The sequence below is a fragment of the Acinonyx jubatus genome, chromosome C1, assembly GCF_027475565.1.
Source record: "Acinonyx jubatus isolate Ajub_Pintada_27869175 chromosome C1, VMU_Ajub_asm_v1.0, whole genome shotgun sequence".
Lineage (NCBI taxonomy): Eukaryota > Metazoa > Chordata > Mammalia > Carnivora > Felidae > Acinonyx > Acinonyx jubatus.
In genome coordinates, this window is record NC_069381.1 from 102,016,804 (window position 1) to 102,038,877 (window position 22,074).

At 45.1% G+C, this 22,074-nt stretch overlaps 1 long non-coding RNA gene across 14 annotated transcripts in view; it reads left to right on the top strand.

Moving 5' to 3' along the window:
• LOC113596804 (uncharacterized) overlaps positions 1-22,074 on the top strand; it is a 102,780-nt gene that overhangs the window by 13,174 nt on the left and 67,532 nt on the right. For 6 of the 14 annotated variants that reach the window (XR_008295221.1, XR_008295219.1, XR_008295216.1 and 3 more), the window contains exon 2: positions 4,348-4,661. The exons of the other annotated variants lie outside the window; for them this stretch is intronic. This is a non-coding gene — a long non-coding RNA (uncharacterized LOC113596804). The remainder of the gene's footprint in view (positions 1-4,347; positions 4,662-22,074) is intronic. 14 annotated transcript variants of the gene reach the window in all.

Consider the following 22,074-nt stretch of genomic DNA (forward strand, 5'->3'; position numbering starts at 1 on the left):
AGTCGGTTGAGCGTCCGACTTCAGCCAGGTCACGATCTCACGGTCCGTGGGTTCGAGCCCCGCGTCGGGCTCTGGGCTGATGGCTCGGAGCCTGGAGCCTGTTTCCGATTCTGTGTCTCCCTCTCTCTCTGCCCCTCCCCCGTTCATGCTCTGTCTCTCTCTGTCCCAAAAATAAATAAACGTTGAAAAAAAAATTAAAAAAAAAACAAAAACATCCCTCACAGTCCTCTTGGTTCTGTCCTATGAATTAGGGAAGCGTGCCATATGTGAGAACATGGTAAACGTGCTATGTAAGATTGTTTTGTTATTGTTTGTGTAGTAACTAAGCATGTGATGCGGGAGCCTAAGAACCGGGATCGAGGAGGGAAGGCATGGTTGTGGAAGGCACCTAGATCTCCCTTCCAGGAAAGACTTACTGCCCAACTGCAAGGGGTGTAATCAAGAGGAGCCTCTAGCTGTTAAATCCGTCTGATTCTGCCTCAGCTACAGAGGCCACTCTTCACCTGAGGTCGTGCCCCTCCGCGTGCAGCCTGCATTTGGTGACTGAGAAAGGTCAGGCCATTTTGACCCAATGTGGGACACTCATGTGGGCAGTGCTTGCTCTAAAAGTGCTCTAGTGGGGTGGTAAAGCCTCTTCAGGTCTTTACTGCCTCCTCTGATTCATTCTCCTTCCACTCCCTTCCTTGCCCAAGTATCGATCCTTGACCAACATCTTCTACCTGAAATCCAGCTCGGCATCTGCTTCTGAAGAACCCAACCTGTGACCAGTGACCCTAATGATGATATAATCTAGACTCTTGTTTTTTTTAAATAATGAAAGTTATTTTTTCCAAATTCAAAATTATCCTCACTTCTTTTTTTTTGAAATTTTCAGATTAAAAAAAATTTTTTTAATATGAAATTTATTGTCAAATTGGTTTCCATACAACACCCAGTGCTCATCCCAACAGGTGCCCTGCTCAATGCCCATCACCCGCTTTCCCCTCCCTCACACCCCCCCCATCAACCCTCAGTTTATTCTCAGTTTTTAAGAGTCTCTTATGGTTTGCCTCCCTCCCTCTCTAACTTTTATTTCTTTTTTTTTTTTTTTTGCCTTCCCCTCCCCTGTGGTCTTCTGTTAAGTTTCTCAGGATCCACATAAGAGTGAAAACATATGGTATCCGTCTTTCTCTGTATGGCTTACTTCACTTAGCATAACTCTCTCCAGTTCCATTCACGTTGCTACAAAAGGCCATATTTCATTCTTTCTCATTGCCAAATAGTATTCCATTGTGTCTATAAACCACAATTTCTTTATCCATTCACCAGTTGATGGACATTTAAGCTCTTTCCATAATTTGGCTATTGTTGAAAGTGCTGCTATAAACATTGGGGTACAAGTGCCCCTATGCATCAGCACTCCTGTATCCCTTGGGTAAATTCCTAGCAGTGCTATTGCTGGGTCATAGGGTAGATCTATTTTTAATTTTCTGAGGAATCTCCACAGTGTTTTCCAGAGTGGCGGCACCAGTTTGCACTCCCACCAACAGTGCAAGAGGGTTCCCGTTTCTCCACATCCTCTCCAGCATCTCTAGTCTCCTGATTTGTTCATTCTGGCCACTCTGACTGGCATGAGGTGATATCTCAGTGTGGTTTTGATTTGTATTTCCCTGATGAGGAGTGACGTTGAGCATCTTTTCATGTGCCTGTTGGCCATCTGGATGTTTTCTTTAGAGAAGTGTCTATTCATGTTTTCTGCCCATTTCTTCACTGGATTATTTGTTTTTGGGGTGTGGAGTTTGGTGAGTTCTTTATAGATTTTGGATACTAGCCCTTTGTCTGATCTGTCATTTGCAAATATCTTTTCCCATTCCATTGGTTGTCTTTTAGTTTTGTTGGTTGTTTCCTTTACAATGCAGAAGTTTTTTATCTTCATGAGGTCCCAATAGTTCATTTTTGCTTTTAATTCCCTTGCCTTTGGAGATGTGTCAAGTAAGAAATTGCTGTGGCTGAGGTCAGAGAGGTTTTTTCCTGCTTCCTCCTCTAGGGTTTTGATGGTTTCCTGTCTCACATTCAGGTCCTTTATCCATTTTGAGTTTATTTTTGTGAAGTGTGTAAAAAACTGTTCTAGTCCTCACTTCTTGTAGAATGAAGTAAATATTTCAACAGAAAGAAAAAAAAATTAACTCGTAATGTTGTCCGCCATCTTTGGAAACCATTTCTCACAGCATTGGGTAACTATTCTAACATTTGGGTGGGTCATTATTTACTTATGCCTTGAGTGATTATTGTTGTTTATTCTTTTTTTTTTTTAGTTTTTTACCAGCATAAATAATGCTACCATGCATGTTCTCGTGCATGAAAGTTTTTATGTGTTCTATATTATTTTCTTAGGCTCCAGTCCCAGAATTACTGGGTTAAAGGTGTGCCATTTTAAAGGCTCTTATCGGATAGTTTTCCAAAGATTTGAACCAGCTTTTACTATTACCAACAGAGTACAACAGGGCATTGGGGTGCCCCTTTCAGTGCCTTTTCCCTATCATTTCATAGATGAGATAATTACTGGTTAGTCATTTGTGACAGTGAAGAGTCTCCTGAATCTTCGATTAGATTAGTTCTCTTTTGCCCAAATGTGTATAAAACCCAAAAGTGCAAAGCAGCTCTTCTCATCAGCTTACCAGTGTACTTTATTCTTAGACGTGGAATGCTAACTCTCGGGATGCTTTTGTGGGGAAAAAGGAATAGGTGTGATGGTAAATGTGCAGAGATTCCCCCCTGGGGAGCGATTAGAGACAAATCACAGAAGCTGTGGCCTTGAAAAGAACTGTCCAGGCAGAGACTACACCAGTGGACAGGCACCCTGGACCCAGTGGGTCCCCTCGTTTCTGTCACGGTGCTGTGCGTGTGTGGTAGCAGTGGGCCCAAAACACAAGAAAACCTGGGGACACCCAGACAGTAGTGTTATTTCACTTTACAAACGGTGATATTCTACACCTGTAGAATATTCTATACCTGTAGGTGTTCTACACCTGTTCCATAACCTTCTCTTTTTTTACTTAATATATCATAAAGTTTCCATGTCATTAAATACATGTCTATACATGGTTTGAATAGTTTGCATTAGGCTAAATAAAATATATAGATTCTGAAACAGGTCTTAGTATTTTCATTTTATTTTTATTTTTTTAATTTTTTTTTAACGTTTATTTATTTTTGAGACAGAGAGAGACAGAGCATGAACGGGGGAGGGTCAGAGAGAGGGAGACACAGAATCTGAAACAGGCTCCAGGCTCTGAGCTGTCAGCACAGAGCCCGACGCGGGGCTCGAACTCACGGACCGCGAGATCATGACCTGAGCCGACGTCGGACGCCCAACTGACTGAGCCACCCAGGCGCCCCAGTATTTTCATTTTAAAGATGAAGGCACTGATGGGCAGAAAGCTTTACAAACTTGTACAGTTCCCACAATTAGTAAGTGGAGTAACTCCCATTGAACTGAAGTCACATCTGAGTCCAGAACCCAAGATTTTTCATTATACCATGTGACCCTCCAGGCATAAACAGTTAAGCCCAACACCAACCCCGTTCTTTTGACTATCTGGCAGGAGCTATGCAGAGTGGGGGGTGTGTATCAGCAGGCAGAGTGGTAGAAATGCAGCTCCCAACCACCATCCCCCTGAAATTTTTCTGTTCCTTTGCAATTAACAAGCTTACAGCAATTTAAATTCAGTTCAGTCACGTAACCATTAGGCACTGGGAACACAGAGATTAACAGGGATGCCGGTTTAAACAGCTGTGTCTGCCTCAACACGTTTCAAACACGAGGGCAAAGGGGAAACATGTTCATGCCTGTGTGCCTACCACCCGCTCACGTGCCACCCCGAGATCACTGCTGGTCCCTCACTTGTGTATGTACGGTCTCTGCCAGAGAAATGGGGCCTAATTAGAGTGGCACACATTTGCTCATATGTCAGATTCCTCTTGATACCAAAGGAAGCCTTTCTCTCTGGTTTTTAGTGATGAAGATACCAATTGTGATTTCCTCCCCATCGTATGCTACCACTAATGCTGATGTCCGATTTGGACAGGACACGAGCATTTGCCTCTTAGAAAGGGTGCCTCTGATTCCCACTAGAGGGCACTTGATGCTAATTCTGGGCCAGGTGCCATCCCTGGGGGCATTGGAAGTCTTCCTTCTGTGATCACTGGTTGTCAGATTCACAAAAAGGCCCTGGTGCTCGCTTTGTTTGTTCTAGAGAATGGTTGGGGAGTGTTTCCTTGGCCAGCTAGGAGAGGAGGAGAGAGTGGTGGGAGCATTCCCTGCCTGCCTGGCTCTCCTTAACGCCCCCTCCCCTGCCTTCCCTCCAGAACCTGTCCTTCAGGAAAGCAGGCCCTACAGAGAGTGGAGGCAGAAGGGTGTCACCTGCCTTCAAGAGCAATAACCATGCACAGTGCCGCTCGGAGCCTGCAACGTTTGGAGGAGTGGATTAACCATGGAGGGGTTGCGAGAACTCCCAGTTCAGAACACAAAAGAAGAAAGAACAGAACATTGCGATGCAAAGATTTATGAGGGAGAAAGATTCACTAAGAAAAGGAAATTGGAAACCAAGGAAGCAGAATATTCAAAAGACAGCCATGCACCACGCATAATAATGAAGTTTCCCTGACTCCCTTTGGCTCAGGTTGGTCTCTTTAATAATTTATATAGGAACTCTCCTTCGTCTGCCAACAGGTGGGTCTCAGGGCTTTGCAAATGTTTCCTTATTGCTCCTTTCACTGTTTCCGAGAGGAAGGTCAGGGTGTCCAGAAGGCTTTCCTTTGGGCACCCAGATGGAGAAACAGCCTCTGTGTGTCTGCCATTTGCATAAGGTAATGGAGTGAGACTATGGCAGCCAGGGGACTAGTGGGCAGACTTCCTCGTTGGTGCCATATGGACCATGCCAAGGTCCCACAAGCACCTCAAGAGGATGGGTTGGGGCTGAGGAGTGCAGGCAAATGTCCGTAGGTGAGTGGACTTTGCGATGGAGGCAGGCACTCAGACTGAACTGGACCCCTTTGCACAGTGGTGCCACCGAGACCTGATCTCTGGCTGTGTCTCGTTCGGTTGATTTATGATGTGGGGGATGCTCACCGCATGCTCTCTTGGCTCCCATCCCCCTAGTGTGGGCTCATGTGTCTCCCCCCTGGGCTTGCAGCTAGCCCCCCTTTGCCCTCTCCCTTGGGGTTGGGACTGGGCACAATCACTGCCAGAAACCTGCTCCCCAGACCCCGTTTCTACCGTGCCCTCCCCAGACAGAAACCCTTTTGGGGTGGAACTCACAAGCAAGTTGTATCAGTCCTGCAGAGATGCTCTGTTTGTGTGATGTTTTAAAAAATATTTTGAATTTGTTTCCAATGTTGAACAGGGACGATTTTAGATAAAAATCTGAATTTCTAGGGGCGCCTGGGTGGCTCAGTCGGTTAAGCGTCCGACTTCGGCTCAGGTCGTGATCTCATAGTTCGTGAGTTCGAGCCCCGCGTCGGGCTCTGTGCTGACAGCTCAGAGCCTGGAGCCTGCTTCACATTCTGTGTCTCCCTCTCTCTCTGCCCCTTCCCTGCTCATGCTGTGTCTCTCTCTGTCTCAAAAATAAATAAACATTTAAAAAAATCTGAATTTCTAGCTTATGGGGGGAAAATTGAAGTATTTGTCAACATTAGTTCTGCACTTCCACATTACAGTGGATTGAGCAGAGTAGTGTCACTGCCTTCAGGCAGGGCTTGTGTTTCCAGTTCACTTCTGTCCCTACACCTCCCCTGCCTACATATCTCCCCAGCTTTACTGCTAAGGGTGACCTGTCTGGGTCCCCTAGACCAAGCTTATGATTCTTGTTCTATGGCAGACCTTGACCCAAAACAGAGGGTCCCAGAGCAGCATTACCAAAGGGGTTCCAGCTTCATGGTCCTCATGCGCAGTGATGATAATTCCAAGTCTGGCTTTCAAAGAAAACACACATGCGCACGCACATGTGCACACACATACACACACGTGCACACGTGTACGCACATGCACACACACACACACACACACACACACACACACAAGTAATACTGTTTCTTAGCCAGGCAGTGTCACTAAGGATAGAAAGGAGGGGTCAGTTATAAAAAGAGATTATTGAACTGTGTTGTAAAAGCAATACAGTTTAGTAATTTGATTATGGGAAGTGAGGGAGAGAAAGAAGACAAGGATGTCTCCAGAATTTCTGGCTGAATAACTAGGAAGATAGTGGTGACATTTACTGAGAAGTGGAGGCCTGGAGGAGGGGCAGGTTTGGGGAGCACCAGATAGATGCAGAAAACAATTGGATCTCTGACTCCCAGGCTCAGTGGTGATGCCTGGACTGAAGATAGAGTTTGCAGAGCCACCAGCTCTGAGGTGGATGGTGAAGCCATGAGAGTGAAGAGGTGGCCCAGGGAGGGGATGTGGTCTGAGAAGAGAATAAGGCCAAAGTTAAAGTATTAGGAAGCACCAGGCAGGGGAAGAGTCAGCAGGAGACTGGGAAGAGACTTCTCCTCACAGTGGCATGGCGACTATCAGAAGCTGGAGTCTCAGAAGCCCAGAGAGAAAAGAACTCCTAGAAGGGAGTGCTTAGAGAGGCCATATAAAATGGGGTGTGAAGGGAAGAATCTATTTGGGAGTTTGGAAAGAAGTCATTGTTTTGTTTTCAGGGAACAATAGTTGTAGGGATGGAGACAGGAGCCTTATTGCTGTGAGTTGACACATCAATGGGGGAAGAGTGGAAATGTGGTTGCCAACTATTCTTTTGAGAAGAAGGAGAAGGAGAAGGAGAAGAAGAAGTTGATAATGAAGGGAAGAAGGAAGGAAAGGAAAGGAAAGGAAAGGAAGGAAGGAAGGAAGGAAGGAAGGAAGGAAGGAAGGAAGGAAGGAAGGAAGGAAGGAAGGAGATAAGTAGTTCAGAGAAATTGCAGAATTGGAAAGGGTGCTTGCTTTTTCTTCAGGTGGAAGAGGTATGGGCATTTTGACATGTTGCAGACTGCAGTGGGGAAAGAGGGGCTGACTTTAACGGGGTGTGGAGTACGCAAGGAGCAGAGCCCAGCACAGTGCAGGTGGGGTGCAAAGCACAGGGCCAGCGTCAAGATCAGGGAAAGGGACCGTTCACCTGCTGGGTCTAGAGAAAAAAAAAGGAGAAGGAGGTTGTGGGTAAAGAAGTAGGAAGTTGGAACTCATGTTTGATTGTTTCAAATGCCTTTCAAGTTGGAAGTGAGGCAGGTGGCTGGAGGAGAGGACGGGTGTGGAATCTGTGGTGTGGAGAATGCTCTCCTTTGGAGGCTCTATCTGAGCCCCAGAAGTAGATATAAGAAATTCCTCATATCTGTTCTTCCTATATTCTTTAGAGGTTTTTTTTACTTCTTTAAAAAATTATATTGCCCATTTTAAGTATACAACTTAATAATTCTTAGTGCATTTATAGAGCTGTACAGCCAGAATCACAATGCAACTTTATCAACATTTCCATCACCCCTTAACAATCCCTCATGCCCATTTTCAGCCAATCCCCATTCTGTCCTTTAGCCCCAGGCAATCACTAATCTACTTTGAGTCTCTTTGAATTCGTCTGTTTTGGAAATTTCATAGAAATGGAATCATACAACCTGTGGTCTTCTTTTACTTAGCATAATGTTTTCAAGAGTTCATCCATGTCAAGCATGTTTCAGCACTTCATTCCTTTTGATGGCCAAATAATGGCCTACTGTGTGTATATATCCCATTTATTTATTTATTCCCAGTTCATTTGAGTTGTTTCAAGATTTTGGCTGTTCTGAATCATGCTGCTGTGAGCATTCATGTCCGTGTCTGTATGCACATAGGTTTCCTTTTCTCTTGTGTAAATACCTAGGAGTGGACTCACTGGGTGTTACAGTAAGGATTTTTTTCCCCCTTTTTAAGAAACTGCCACATTGTTTTTCAAGGCAGCTGAACCATTTTACAGTCCCACCAGCAATGTATGAGGGTTCCAGTTTCTCCACATCCTTGCCAACACTTGATATTGTCTGGTATTTTTTATTATAAACATTCAAGTGATATGAAGTGCTATCTCATTGTGGTTTTAATTTACTTTTTCCTAATGGTAATGATGCTGAGCATCTTTTCATGTACTTATTAGCTATTCATATATCCTCTTTGGTGAAATATCTATTCAAATCCTAGGGGCGCCTGGGTGGCGCAGTCAAGGTTAAGCGTCTGACTTCAGCCAGGTCACGATCTCGCGGTCCGTGAGTTCGAGCCCCACGTCGGGCTCTGGGCTGATGGCTCAGAGCCTGGAGCCTGTTTCCGATTCTGTGTCTCCCTCTCTCTCTGCCCCTCCCCTATTCATGCTCTGTCTCTCTCTGTCCCAAAAATTAAAAAAAAAAAAAAAAGTTGACAAATCCTTCGTCCATTAAAAAATGAGTTTTTTCTTATCATTGAGTTGTAAGAGGGCTTCTTTACTTAGACAATTCCGCATTATTCCAGTCCCCTGTTATAGTTAGTATTTCTTCATATTAAATTTCCCCTCTTGAAATTACTGTGTGATATCTCTCTGTATTGCATTCCGATTTATACACGTGGCTACTAACATCTGTTCTCTGATAGGCAAGTAGGAAATACTCAGAAAAGAAATATGAGGGATGTCTGAGTGGCTCATTCAGTTGAACATCTGACTTGGGCTCAGGTCATGATCTCACAGTTCATGAGTTTGAGCCCCGCATTGAGCTCTGTGCTAACAGCTCAGAGCCTAGAGCCTGCTTCGGATTCTGTCTCCCTCTCTCTCTGACCCTCCCCTGCTCACACTCTGTCTCTCTGTCTCTCTCTCTCTCTCAAAAATAAATAAACATTCTAAAAATGAAAGAAAGAAAAGAAATACAAAAAAGAGAAAGCCTCGGAGCTAGACAAATGTGCATCCGGATTCTAGTTTTGCCACTTACTTCAACGTGACTTTAGACAAGGCATTTAAACTTTACAAACTTTCGTGTTATCATCTGTAAAACAGGAAAATGATGCCCTCCCCCCCCACACAGGATTTTCTTAAAGATAAGAGTTACATAAATAGCTTATCACAGAGATTGACACTTAGCAACGACTCAATAAATGAGGGTGAGCCACAAGGGGAGCAAGTGGTCAAGAGCTGAAAATAAATCTTAGCGTGTTCTGCCACTGAGAGTATTATTCAGTCAAATCACATTTGATGAAAAGGTCCTTGTTGTTATTTGGTGAAAAACGTCCTTGACCAGGGGCACCTGGGTGGCTCAGGTGGTTGAGCGTCTAACTTCAGCTCAGGTCATGATCTCACGGTTCGTGGGTTCGAGCCCCACGTCATGCTCTGTGCCAACAGCTCGGAGCCTGGAGCCTGCTTCAGATTCTGTGCCTCCCTCTCTCTCTGTTCCTCCCCCAGTCACACTCTGTCTGTCTGTCTGTGTCTCTCTCTCTCAAAAATAAATATTAAAAAAAATTTTTTTTAATGTCCTTAGCTGGCACCTGAGTGCTACTGTTGTTGAAGAGATGTCAAAGAGAGAGGCCAAGTGATGGCTCAGAAAGGTCCTCCTGTCACTGCTGCGCTGTGAGAGCTTATCACGAATGTGGGCTGCAGTCCTCAGTTTCATGGGGCCCATTTCATCAGGACCTTCACAGTGTCCAGGCTTTGGAAGCCCGACTCATGGCAACTCAACTCACATTGTTATTTTAGTCTTTAGGATAACGACAGCGACTGGCTCTTTCGGGGATTGATCCATTACTCAGTCACTAACCGTCATGAAGATTAGAAAGCAGTTACTTATTTTCATGTCCAACTGACTATATACGGAGACACGGGCTTAAGCTAAAATGCCCGAGTTTGCACTGAAAAAGCGTAAATGACGACACATCACGAGCACCACTGCACTGCTTATGATGATAATTATTTAGTTTACAGGTAGATTTGGACATTTCCATATATTCATGTCTTGTGTGTAAAATGCTTTGCTGCCTTGAACAGTGTTAGAAGCAGAATCAGGAATAGACACGATGAAGGAGTCATAAAGGGGTGATAGACTGCCAGATGACGGATGGATCCTAAGGCTGTTAGAGCCCGACACTGCCACCTGGGGGCTCGGGGCAGTTTCTGCACTCCTGGGTGGGGAGGCCGGAGTGTGCTTGCGAACACCTTCCTCTTGTTCTGAGAGGGTCTTCTCAGTGATCAGTGTGGTCGAGGAGATATAAGTGGGGAAGCCTGCCTCACACGTGTTAAGTATGCTATTTAGATCTGTTTCCCGGAGTGTGATCTGTTACCTGCAGCATGAGGACACTTCCTTCTACACTTGCATTCGAGCTGTGCACTCTGTAAGCTGCGTGTGTGTGGAAGGCACAGGTGGGCTTTGCTCCAGCACCTACCCTCTAAGGCCTAGAGCCCAGATTGCAGGCACGTGTGACACACAGGCCTGGTTGCTCCTTTGTTGCACACCAGAGAACAAACGAGAGGATGAGGTGGGCGGCGTACCCTTTGGTTTTACTTAGCACCAGGTGGGCTATTTGTGTCACAGACAGGGGGCATGATGCACCTCGTATGAGGATGAAGACACAGAGGCACAGAAATGAGGTGGGCTTTGCACTGAAGAAGGGGAGAACTTTGGGTCTGTGGGAAGTGGAGCCCAGTTTCTGGACGTGGAAATGTAATGACATCTGTTAGCTACTCTCTGTTGTGTGTTCCTTGGCCCAAAGGCATTTATTACACATTCAGACCAGTGTTAGCCATGTTTGGGGAGTTGAAGAGTATGATTATGCTCACACGGAAGGCACAGTGTGTGGCATGGGCTGCTGTTCCACTTACAAGGAGACAAGAGGTGAAAACAGGGTCTTAGTGCCTTGATGTTCTAGAGCAAGGACTGCGCCTGAGATGACATGTGACAAACAGGATTTATGAACAAGTAAGCTTTTCTTAGTGACCACTAGAGGTGCTTGGGAAGGTGAGACAGATAGAGACCGGACTTCCTGCAGTCATAGAGGACAGGGGCTCAAGCTAATGTTATTTGGGGATGAAAGGTCAGAGAATTTGAGCACCTCCGGGTCATATAAATACCGTAGGGCTAACAAAATCACTGACACTATCACAAGCAGAAGCATAATCCAAGGACAATATTAGCGATCTGGCATTGCCAAACCATTATTAATAATAAGCAATACAAGGCTGACATTTATTTCCCCCCCTCTTCACTTGCCACACGTGGAAATCTGGGCGGGGTCAAACAGTCCTTGCTCGTGGTTCATACAGGACCTTGTGCTCTCTGGAGCCTCTCCTAAATGCCCTTCTTGCTTCATGGCTCCCGCAATTGACCAGCTCTGATGCTCTGATTCAGTTTCTATTCTTGACTTTTATTTTGCTCTGCATTATTCATCACCCTGTGATTTTTAAGAATTAGCAGTCCGTTCTGCCTTAGCCTTTCATGGTGTCCTCAGACTTCGTGGTCTCTGATTGTCCTCCTTATGTCCTCCTTTCCTCCTTCTCTTCCCTGCTCTAGAAAAGGATTTAAGGTGCCCATAGAGATGTAGTTGACCAAGATAATATATTAAGTAAATTTAAAATATTAAATTAATTTTAAATTAAAAGTAAGTGGACAAAAGAAAAACGAGAGCAAGTAATAAGGGGGATGCAAATGTATATCTCTTAGAGTCCCAACTCTTGGTTACTAGCGGGTCCTCCTTCGGTCCGTGCTTCCTGGAGGTGATTCAGAAAGAGGAGAGCGAATTAACTGCCCCAGTCCCAGGGATCATGACGTATAAACACGCCATACCAACATACTCCTGATACTAAAACCAGAAAGAAAAAATTTCCGAAAGAATGTCCTAAACAAGATCATGTATTATGCAATCACAAAGGCCCTCACCCACAACAGCAATTCTTAAGGTAGGCACTGGGGTGGAGCTCATTAGGGGTGACCACACCAAAGCTCCGTTCAATAAAAGTGGTTTTCCAGGCGGCCAGTTCAATAAGATCTGCTGGTCTAGATTTTAATAGTTATTGGATGGTGGTGAGTGTGAGACTCTTTTCCCTCAGGAGTAATGGATCTTCTCTCCTGTGTTTCCCAGTAAGCTCAGGACCTTGTCCCATAATGGTGGTCCATCGCGCTGTGGATAGGATGACTTTTGACTTTGTTCCCTGAGCCCTGCCAACACAGTCTTCCACTGCTTATGACCTGGCTTCTAGGCTCAACCTGGGTCGCTCCTCCCTCTCTTTCCTGTCAATCTTTAAAATTCCAGCATATTCATCTATTCCTATCGAAGGCAACCCCTCCTTCCACACCATCTGTGCAGCCTTGGGTGGGTTCCTCATCCTTCCCAAGACTTACTTTCCATAACTAAAATGGGCTGTATCTATGACATGGTTTTGATGTGAAGAGTCAATGAAATAGATAAATCCTCTAGCACAGTGCCTGGCAAATATAAGGCAAAAGAAAAATCTTGGTTCTCCTCTCCTTTAATATGAGACCGCATTTAAAAAATGTATAGCTTGTTAAATCTAGCATGTTACTTATTTCATGTATAATTGTTTTCTTCTAAGGAGAGTATGCCGTTCAATTATTTAAGCCCCACTTCCCCCCAAATTACAGATCATAGTGCTTTGAGCATAGTAGGAACTCAATGCATATGGATTGAATAATTCCAACTGGAATCCTTTGAAAGGGAGGAATAGAGCAGGAAAGGGGACAAATCCATCTGAGGGTCCATATGGTGGTCAGTTAAAGCTGTGGCAGTACCTTGTTCCCAAGGTACCCTCCTAACATTTCCCTCCCTATCATTTCCCAAAGCTATTTGTCCTGTCAGTGTGATTAAGAGACAGTAAGACAGTGAGAGAGACAGAGACAGAGACTGAGAGAAATGTGGGTAGGGAGTAAAAGGCAGGAGGGAGCTACAACAGTCTTTTTTTCTCCCCATTCAATGTCACTAAATAACCCAAATATTTTAATAGCCCTATTTTCTCAATTCTCTTGCAATTTAATTGAGGACTTTGGTAATGCACAGTTGTTAGCACATTAAGGATTTTTATTTTTCTTAAGAAAAGCTTTGTGGTTGAATGAAAGTCACATACAGAAGGAATATATATATATTTTTTAATCTCTATTGTAGAACAATTCTCAAACATGAGTCAAACACTCTCCCCACCCCTTTTTCTTCACCAGCCTCCCCCAGTGCCATGTAGGGAGACTTGAAAATAACTCACGGTATTTCAGGGGAAATCGGCAGGCTATTTAACTTATCCTAGATGGGTCTTAATATAGAGGTATCCTCCCCTCAGTATATAGCACAAAGCAGGTGTAGGCAGGTCCAGGGTAGAGGAGTTGAGTAGGCCTGCCCATTTAGGGAGCTCAAGCATATCAGAGCATGTCAGAACATTGGGGGCGGCTGGCCGTGGGTTCTGTTCGAGTGTGGGCTTAATGAGCCTCAAGGGAGAGGACCAGGGCCAGCTGGAGCTAATGGTTGCTCCTTTTAATAATTGCAGCCAGTAAAAGGGATACCTTTTAACGTCACCAACTGGAACGTTTTACGTGGAGAAAAAGGACAGACCGAGTGTACTGAGTCAATCCAAGGAGGCTGTATGGGGTGATGGGGAGGGATGGTTTTGAGCATAACTGCATGACACTGTGGGGTGTGATATCCCTGATAATAAAACTTTAGGTGGGTCTCTGTCTCTGCCTGGTTCTGAGCATTTTGGACAATCGCATACTAACTTTCAAAAGTCAGGTAATGTCCATCCAATCCCAGATATCTCTCTATATTAAGAACTACAAAAGTCTTTTTGCTTTGGGACTTCATGAAGTTGGAAGAATTAAGAATGACTAAGCTCACATTCTGGAATTAGAATTTCCTGCATTTTACCATATGACTAACGCACACACATAAATGCATACACAAGCTGCAAAGCATATAAAGTAGACGGGCTAGGACGCTGGTAAAAATCGTCAGGTCTGACTGAGAGAATAACCTGTGTTCGTGTCCAACTCATGACTCTCTTATTCTGGTTCGGTAGATTCTCTTCTATGCACCATGCTAGTTTTTCTAAATGACAGGCCACCCCGAGACATGTATTTCTGCTCCTGGGGCCTTTCTTCCCTGTCTTTATTATACGCTGGTTCACTTTATGCATGGCTTTTATCAGCATATTGCCAAGAAAATTGCTGACTTCCTCCTACGAGCAAAGAGAAACAATCAGATTAGAGCTGCCCCCAGCACAGCAGCCCGCCCACCCGAATCTGTTGGGGCTATGCTGCCTTTCTGACTTCGGTGTAGATGAGCCCTCTGTCTTGTCTAAAAGTCCCAGCTCCCCCACTTGGACCTCTGATCCCAGCTCCTCTCACCGACTCCAGCGCAGCTGTCCCCGCCCTCGCCTCCCTGCCCTCTATGGTCAGCATGCACACGTGCTGTTATTCTCCCATCTAGACAATAAATCTTTTCTTGACCCCACTTCCTTCCACAGCTGCATCCCATTTCCCCGTTCCCCTTTACAGCAAAACTCCTTGAAAGAGGTGCTGCCTCCAATTCCTTTCTCCCATTATCTCGTAAACCCACTTCAAGCAGGCGTCTGTCTCCATTAGGTCGCTGAGGCCACCGTCCACAGGGTCAACAATGACTTCTACGGAGCTAAAGCCAGGAGTCCTTTCTCGTGATCGGCCACTGCCCCTCCCCCCGTCACCTCTCCAACCCCACCACCGACTTGGCTCCCTCCGTCCCCACTCTCCACAGTCCTTACTGTTCCACAAATCCTCCAGCACACTCTCTCCTCAGGCCTTGGTACTGGCTGTTTTGTCAGCCTGGGACGCTCTTCCTCCAGCGATCTGCATGCCTATCTCCCAGATTTCTCTTAAAGCTCTGCTCAAGTGTCACCTTTTCAGTGAGGCCCACCCTGACCATCCTCCTTAACCTTGCAGTCCCCACCCCAGCTTGCTGTCCCTCCCGGTTCTCCTTTATATTAGTTAACTATTGCCGCATAACAAATTGTCCCCAAACATAGCAGCTTAAAACAACAACAGATATTTCTTATCTCTCATAGTTTCTGTGGGCCAGGAATTTTGGGAGTGCCGGGTGGATTCTGGTTTGGACTCTCCCGTGAGGTTGAGGTCACACGTCACTGCAGCAGTCATCTGAAGGTTTGACTGGGGCCGGAGGATTCATTTCTTTCTTTCTTTCTTTCTTTCTTTCTTTCTTTCTTTCTTTCTTTCTTTCTCTCATATTTATTTATTTTTGACAGAGAGACAGAGACAGAGCATGAGCATGAGCATGGGAAGGGGAGAGAGAGAGACACAGAATCCAAAGCAGGCTCCAGGCTCCGAGCTGTCAGCACAGAGCCCGATACGGGACTCGAACCCACAAACTGTGAGGTCATGACCTGAGCTAAAGTTGGACGCTTAACCAACTGAGCCACCCAGGCGTCCCTGGAGGATTCAGTTAGAAGATGGTTTATTTACCTGGCTGTGGGCAGGAGACCTCAGTTTTTCCTCACATGGACGTCTCCCAGGGTATTTGAGTATGCCTTATGCCATGGCAGCTGGGTTCCCCCAGAACAAGCGATCCAAGAGACAGCCCACAGAGACCACAACATCAATTTAACCTAGCCTTGGAAGTCACACACTATCCCTCCCACAGTCTCCTGTTGGTCACATAGGCCAGATCTATACAGAGAGGAGGGATCCCGGGCACCATCTTGAAGGCTGACCACCACACCTTCACTCTATTTCTTTCCATAGTGCTCACCACCCTCTGAGACACCATATTGTTTGCCTATTTCAGATGTTTACTTTTGGTCTCCCCACACTAGGATGTAAGGTCCCTGCGGGTGGTGGTTTTGATCTGTTTCACTCAGTGTTAGATCTCTGGTGTCTACACTGTGTCTGGCATAGAGGAAGCACTCAGATATTTGTCAAATGAGCAATTGAATATAAAACCCTGTAAAACTCTGTCTGCCTACCTGATTGTTATTCTGGAGAAGCTTCTCTGTCTTAAATTGCAAAAAGCTGCAGCTCCAGCAGACTCTTTACACTTCCCTGAGCATTCAGTGACCCATCTTTGTTTTCTGACCCAATCCATTTAGTGCCTTTGCCAGAGTGAATAACTTCCTGATTGAGATCTGAGCTAAAAACAAAATCTTCTCCACTGGAGCACCCCGCCCCCCCCCCCCCCCCCCGCAACAACACCATCGCTATACACACTTGCACAGTAAGAGTTTTTCTTTGACCATTTCATGCCTACTTATGTACATAAAAGTAATGAAGTCTCACAATATCTTCTGACTTGGGACTAAGTAGCTAAGGGAATGATGGTACGTAGAAGGAACGGGTCAAAGGACAGAGCTCTGGAGTGAAGGTTGCGCAAGAGAACCAAGGGCATACGGTGGCTCCGTTCTGTGGTCTAAGAAAGGAATTATTAGCACGCGGGGGCGATCCTGCCACCACCAGTATTCAGGAATTACTGAGAGGAGAAGCATCTGTTTCCTCCCTGCTGGGTCTTGGCAATGCCAGCAACTGAGGTGGTAGGGGCATGCTGGTACCTGAGGAGGAGGAATCCCAGCTGAGGGCAGTGGTGAAGGAGCAGGCAGCAGGGCGAGCTGGTGAGGAGAGTCCTGGCTTCTCCTCCGTCCACAGCTCATGGCTCCATCTGTGCTCTTGGGGCTCATCCTGACTTTCCCTCACGAGTTCTTGCTTCCTCCATTTCTCCACATACATCCCTTGCTTCTTTCTCTACCACAGACTGACCCCCTCAATCTGAAAATGTGATCAGGTCTCCCCTTTCCTAAAAATCTCTCCTCTCTCCTGGGACCACTTTTTCTCAGGGCTTAGCTATCTCCCAGGTACAATGAACACACACACACAAAACCACTTGGTCCCGTTTCCAACCACCATTTGTCTTTCCTTAGCAAACTTATTAAATGAGCTCTCCACATTCCTGGCCTTCCTCATCAATTTATCCAGTTATTCATTTATTCATATAAGCAATTTATTGAGGACTTACTATATATACTATACTGTGAATAGAGCAATGGAGTATGGTTTCGATGCTCAAGGCGCTCTCTGCCTAACAGGACACAGATAGGAAACAGATTATAATGTTATATAAGGAGGTGACACAGGAGAGTCATTAGAGAGGAGAGAAGCAGGAGTCAGAGATGGTTTCCCAGAAATGTGGAGCCTGAACTAGATTTTGAAAGACAACAGGTGGATCTAGGGCTGGGCAGTCGAGGGAAACAGAGAGAATCTTGGAAGCTGAATAAGAGATACTGGCCAACTTAAAGGCACCGAGGTGATGTAAAATGAAGAAACCATATTTGAGTTGGCAGCATGAAGATCACTGGAGGTCTTTGCAGATGCAGTTGGAATGAGGAGTATTCTAGCAGGGAGAAATATTCACATAATAATCAGCAGCCTCTTCGGGTTGGTAGGCGATTAAATGAGTTAATACAGGTAGAGTGTCAATGCCTGGCACGCACTTGATTAGTAGGTGGTGGAGCCAGAATGCATATTCTCATCCTTGGGTGCCAGTCCCATGCTCGTTCAGCTGCATCAGGAATGCCTACTCAAAGGTTTCCATGTTCAGAGATCTCTTGGGGACTTCTTGGGGGAGAGAAAAGAGAGGTGGAGCAGGGCAACCCAAGGCAGCTCAGAGGTCTCCGTGCTCGTTCAGGAGAAGCAGGCTCTGAGCTCCCTGTGTTCTGACAGGGCCAAACCTCCTCACCAGTTCTCCCCACATGGCTTCCCGTTCTGACTTCTTCAAAGAGGAGGATGCCTTCTAGGGTGAGGCTGAGGGCAGACCTTATCTCCTGACAGTGCCTGGACACCCCTGCTCCCCTCTCTGCCACACATTGCAGTCGGGGGGCTTTGCTATCAGGGGAGGGGACTGAGGCTGCTGGGGATGGCTGTGCTGTGGCCACTGCAGTTTTGTTGACTGCCCTACGATGAGGAGGGAGTGTTCTCCAGGAAGAGAGCTGTGGGAAGCTTCTGGACACGAGCCCAGGAGGCATGAACCACATGGACTAAAGGGATTAGCAGATCCCCTTCGGTCCCTGACCTGGGGACAATCTCAGATGAGGACAAAAGTAGCATATTTATGCTACAGTTTGGGTGCGCCTGGGTGGCTCAGTCAGTTGAGCGTCTGACTTCAGCTCAGGTCATGATCTCGGGGTTCGTGAATTCAAGCCCTGCGTCGGTCTCTGTACTGACAGCTCAGAGCCTGGGGCCTGCTTCGGATTCTGTGTCTCCCTCTCTCACTGCCCCTCCCCACTCATGCTCTGTCTCTCTCCCTCGCTCTCTCAAAAATAAACATTAAAAAAAATTTCAAGTTTAAAAATGTCATTCATGAAGAAGCAAGAAGTCACCCATAATACCACCCAGAGATAACCACTGTTAACATGTGGGGGATCCAGGCTTTTCTCTTCACTGACTTTTTCCACTTAATATGGAAACTTAATTTCATATTAATAAATATACTTCCAAATACATCACTTTATTTTTTTCATGAAGGTATAAGTGGGGTTTTTTTAAAGTTTTTATTTTACTTCCAGTGAGTTAACATACAGTGTTATATTAGTTGCAGGAGTACCATACAATGATTCAACAATTCCAATATATCACTTTAAATGGTTGTGCAGTATTCCTGTGAATCAACTGAAGGGGTATTTGAGTGGAACAAGAAGGCATGGTTTATGCGGTCCTATATACTGCCTCATCCATTGCCCACCAGGTAGCCTCTCCAGAGACCACATTCCCACACCCTCAGTATATCTCCAACAGGGCTTTTTCCTCCAAACTATTGCCTCCTTCCAAATTCCATTCTTCTAGCTACCCCCACTCAAAACCCAAGAGTCACTGTTTCTTCCTTTCCTTAACATCTGCTTATCACACATCTTGTCAATTCTTTGCAATACTGTTTCACCCACCCACCCCCCCCTTCATTCCTGTTTTCAGTACCTGAGGCCAGAACTTTATTAACTTAGGCCTAATTACAAAATTCTCCAACTTACTGAAGTTGCTTCTTAATGTATGTCTCTGCCTTCTGTCTTCTCTCTCTCTCTATTTCTCTCGTTCATTCTGTAGAATGCTGCCAGACTTCAAATACTACTCAGAAACCTCCAATCACTTCAAATGTCCTTAAAAACAAGTCTTGCATTTGTGTAGTGCATCTCATATCATTTCTACTTCTGCAAAAACAGTATGTCTGGTAACATATAGGAACATATCATTCTCATTAAAAAAGATCTACTTATATCTATGATCTAGAAATATCTGTCCACCTCATACCTAGCCCAATACTTGACAAATGGTAGCCATTCAAAGTGATGAATGGATGGATACATGCATGAATGAAGTGCATTCTGTTTCCCACTGACTTTCATCACAAAACTGGAGCTTTGTCTTCTCTGTGTTAAAATTTAGAAGTTAATTAATGGATAGACTTGAAGATCTTGGTGAGGAAGAACCAGCATGGTGCATAGGCGTGAGGCATTGTACTGAGCAGGTTGGTGGTAGGAACTTTCCATCACTCTTTTAAAAGATTCTAGAGTAACACATCTAGAGTAGCATATCCAAAATCTGGCTAGTGCTCTCCAGTTTCCCTAGCTTCCTTCCTTAGATGACCAGAATGTCTGCCAAAAGCAACTTGGAAGAAAAGGTAAAATATTTGGTTTTGGATCCAATGAAAGGAAATCTCCTGTTTGGTAAGGGTCACACGGGTGACCAGAAAACTGGTGAGTCCTATCAATACAGCATGTGCTGGACTTTGGAATGAGAGTGCCTGGAACACACTACCATCCCTCTCTGAGCCTGATTCCTTATCTGTAAAATAGAGCTAATACCTACCATGTAGGGTTGTAGAGAGGAGTAAGTGCAGTTGGGATGTGTTTGTGCTTAGCACATAGTAAAACAGTGAAATAAATATTACTATTGAATTAGTCAGGGTTCTTCAGAGGAACAGAACCAATAGGGTATATGAGACTCATTATAAGGAATTGGTCCACATGGCCATGGAGGCTGGCAAGTCCAAAACCAACAGAGCCGATGTCTCAGTTCAAGTCCCAAAGCCAGCAGACCTGGTTCCAGTAGAACCAGGAAGAGCCAATGTCCCACTTTAAAGGCCATTAGGCAGGGGAATTCTCCCCTACTCAGGAAAGGGTCAGCCTTTTTTTCTATTCAAAACATCAACTGATTGGATGAAGTTCACTTACATGACAGAGCAATCTGCTTTACTCAGTCTACCCCTGTAAATGTTAATCTCATCCAAAAACACTCTCACAAAAACACCCAGAATCATGTTCGACCAATTATCTGGGTACCCAGTGGCCCAGTCAAGTTGAAAGATAAAATTACCCATCACAACTATTATCAGTGATAATAAATTGTGGGCACCGAGGGATATGAGAGTAGATCACAGGATATTGATCCGTTGGGGTGGTAGGTATAGGGCAGGGCCTTGGAGGAAAGGATTGATGAAGGCTCCCTGAAAGTTATGGAGTCTTAACAGATTGTGCATCATCCAAGGGAAGATGTCCATTCCACGTAGTGATCTGGGGCTCAGGGGAACTTCCGGGAGATAAGGATTTGAGGGTCACGTCCGGAGCTATGAGAATGGATGAGATTAATCAGAAGTGTATAAATTAAAAAAGCGGGGATGGAGCCATGAAAAAGACAGCATTTTACAGGCAGCCGACAGAGAAGAGTAGCTAAAGACAAACCGTACTGAATTGGAATATTCCCCCAAATCTAAGACTTGAGGCAAATGAACACCTTCTTCTTGATCTGTTCTGTCAATTCAGAGATCTGAAAAATGAGTTTGCAGACAGTTGGTGCTACTTGCACTGAAACTATAAGCACACATGGGGTGAGGACTTTGTGATATTTGGCTCTGGCTATAATTAGACCTTACTTACCTGTTGTAGGCTCCCTGCCTCTGGCCCAGATTTCTAGGAACCACCATTAGGTACCCAAGGCAGGGGACAACCCAGGAGATAGCCACCTACATGGAATGATTTGGGAAGGTCTTTCTATCCCAATCCCACCCCTTCTAGTACCTACAGCAGTTCCTCCATTACATTCCTTCCTTCTTGAAGGGAAGGACCATTTCCTAACCAACAATAAAAGTTTAAGAGAGCTGGCTCTACTTTTAACTGGCTGTATGATTGAAAGCCAGGCACTTCCTCTCCAAGACCCAGATTCCTTCTTTGTAGAATGAGGAGATTGAACTCCGATGGGCTTTTAAGTCCTGTCTTGCTTTAATCTTCCATCAATCAGACTGTAAAGAATTGAATTGTCTGAGTTAATGAATTTGTATTTTTCCATTTGGGTTAGGAAATCCCACCAAGAAAGGCAACGTGTTGTAAGATATTGATATTTCTGATGGCTAAGTGTAGGATTTTGTCAAACTGGAGGCCCTGTAGGATTTTGGTGGGGGTGCGCAGGGGGGAGGTTAAGGGCAGAGAAAGAGAAAGGAACACTCCGAGCAGGGGACACTGATGGTGAGAAAAAGCCTATGGGGTAAATCGGGTTTGGGGTGGAGATGATAGGATAAAATCTACACCAGCTAGGAGAGCTCCTGGAATCTCGGAAATCTAAAGGGTTTGAGAACAAGGATGGGGTTTGGTTCTGTTTAACAAGCATTTGTTGAGAATGTACAACATGCCAGGCCTTGGCTAAGCAGAGTGGATGCAACAATGAGTAAAAACCAAATGCCTGAGCTTCAGGAATTCAGTCAGAAACTAAAAGGGGAAAAGGAGCATTTCAATAGAGTTTGGTAATTATACTGCAGGTGGTTAAAAGTGTAGACTCTTTTGAGACACAGAATCTGAAACAAGCTCCAGGTTCCGAGCTGTCAGCTCAGAGACTGATGCGGGGCTCGAACTCAGGAACCGCGAGATAGTGACCTGAGCCGAAGTCAGACCTTAACCAACTGAGCCACCCAGGCACCCCATACTTGAATGTCTTTTTAAAATTTATTTAATTTATAGAATTTACAGCAAAAAAATAAAAAAATAAAAAGAATTTATAGCATAATTTAAAAAAAAGTATAGACTCTTTTCATCTAAGTCAGATTGCTTAGATCTGAATCCCAGC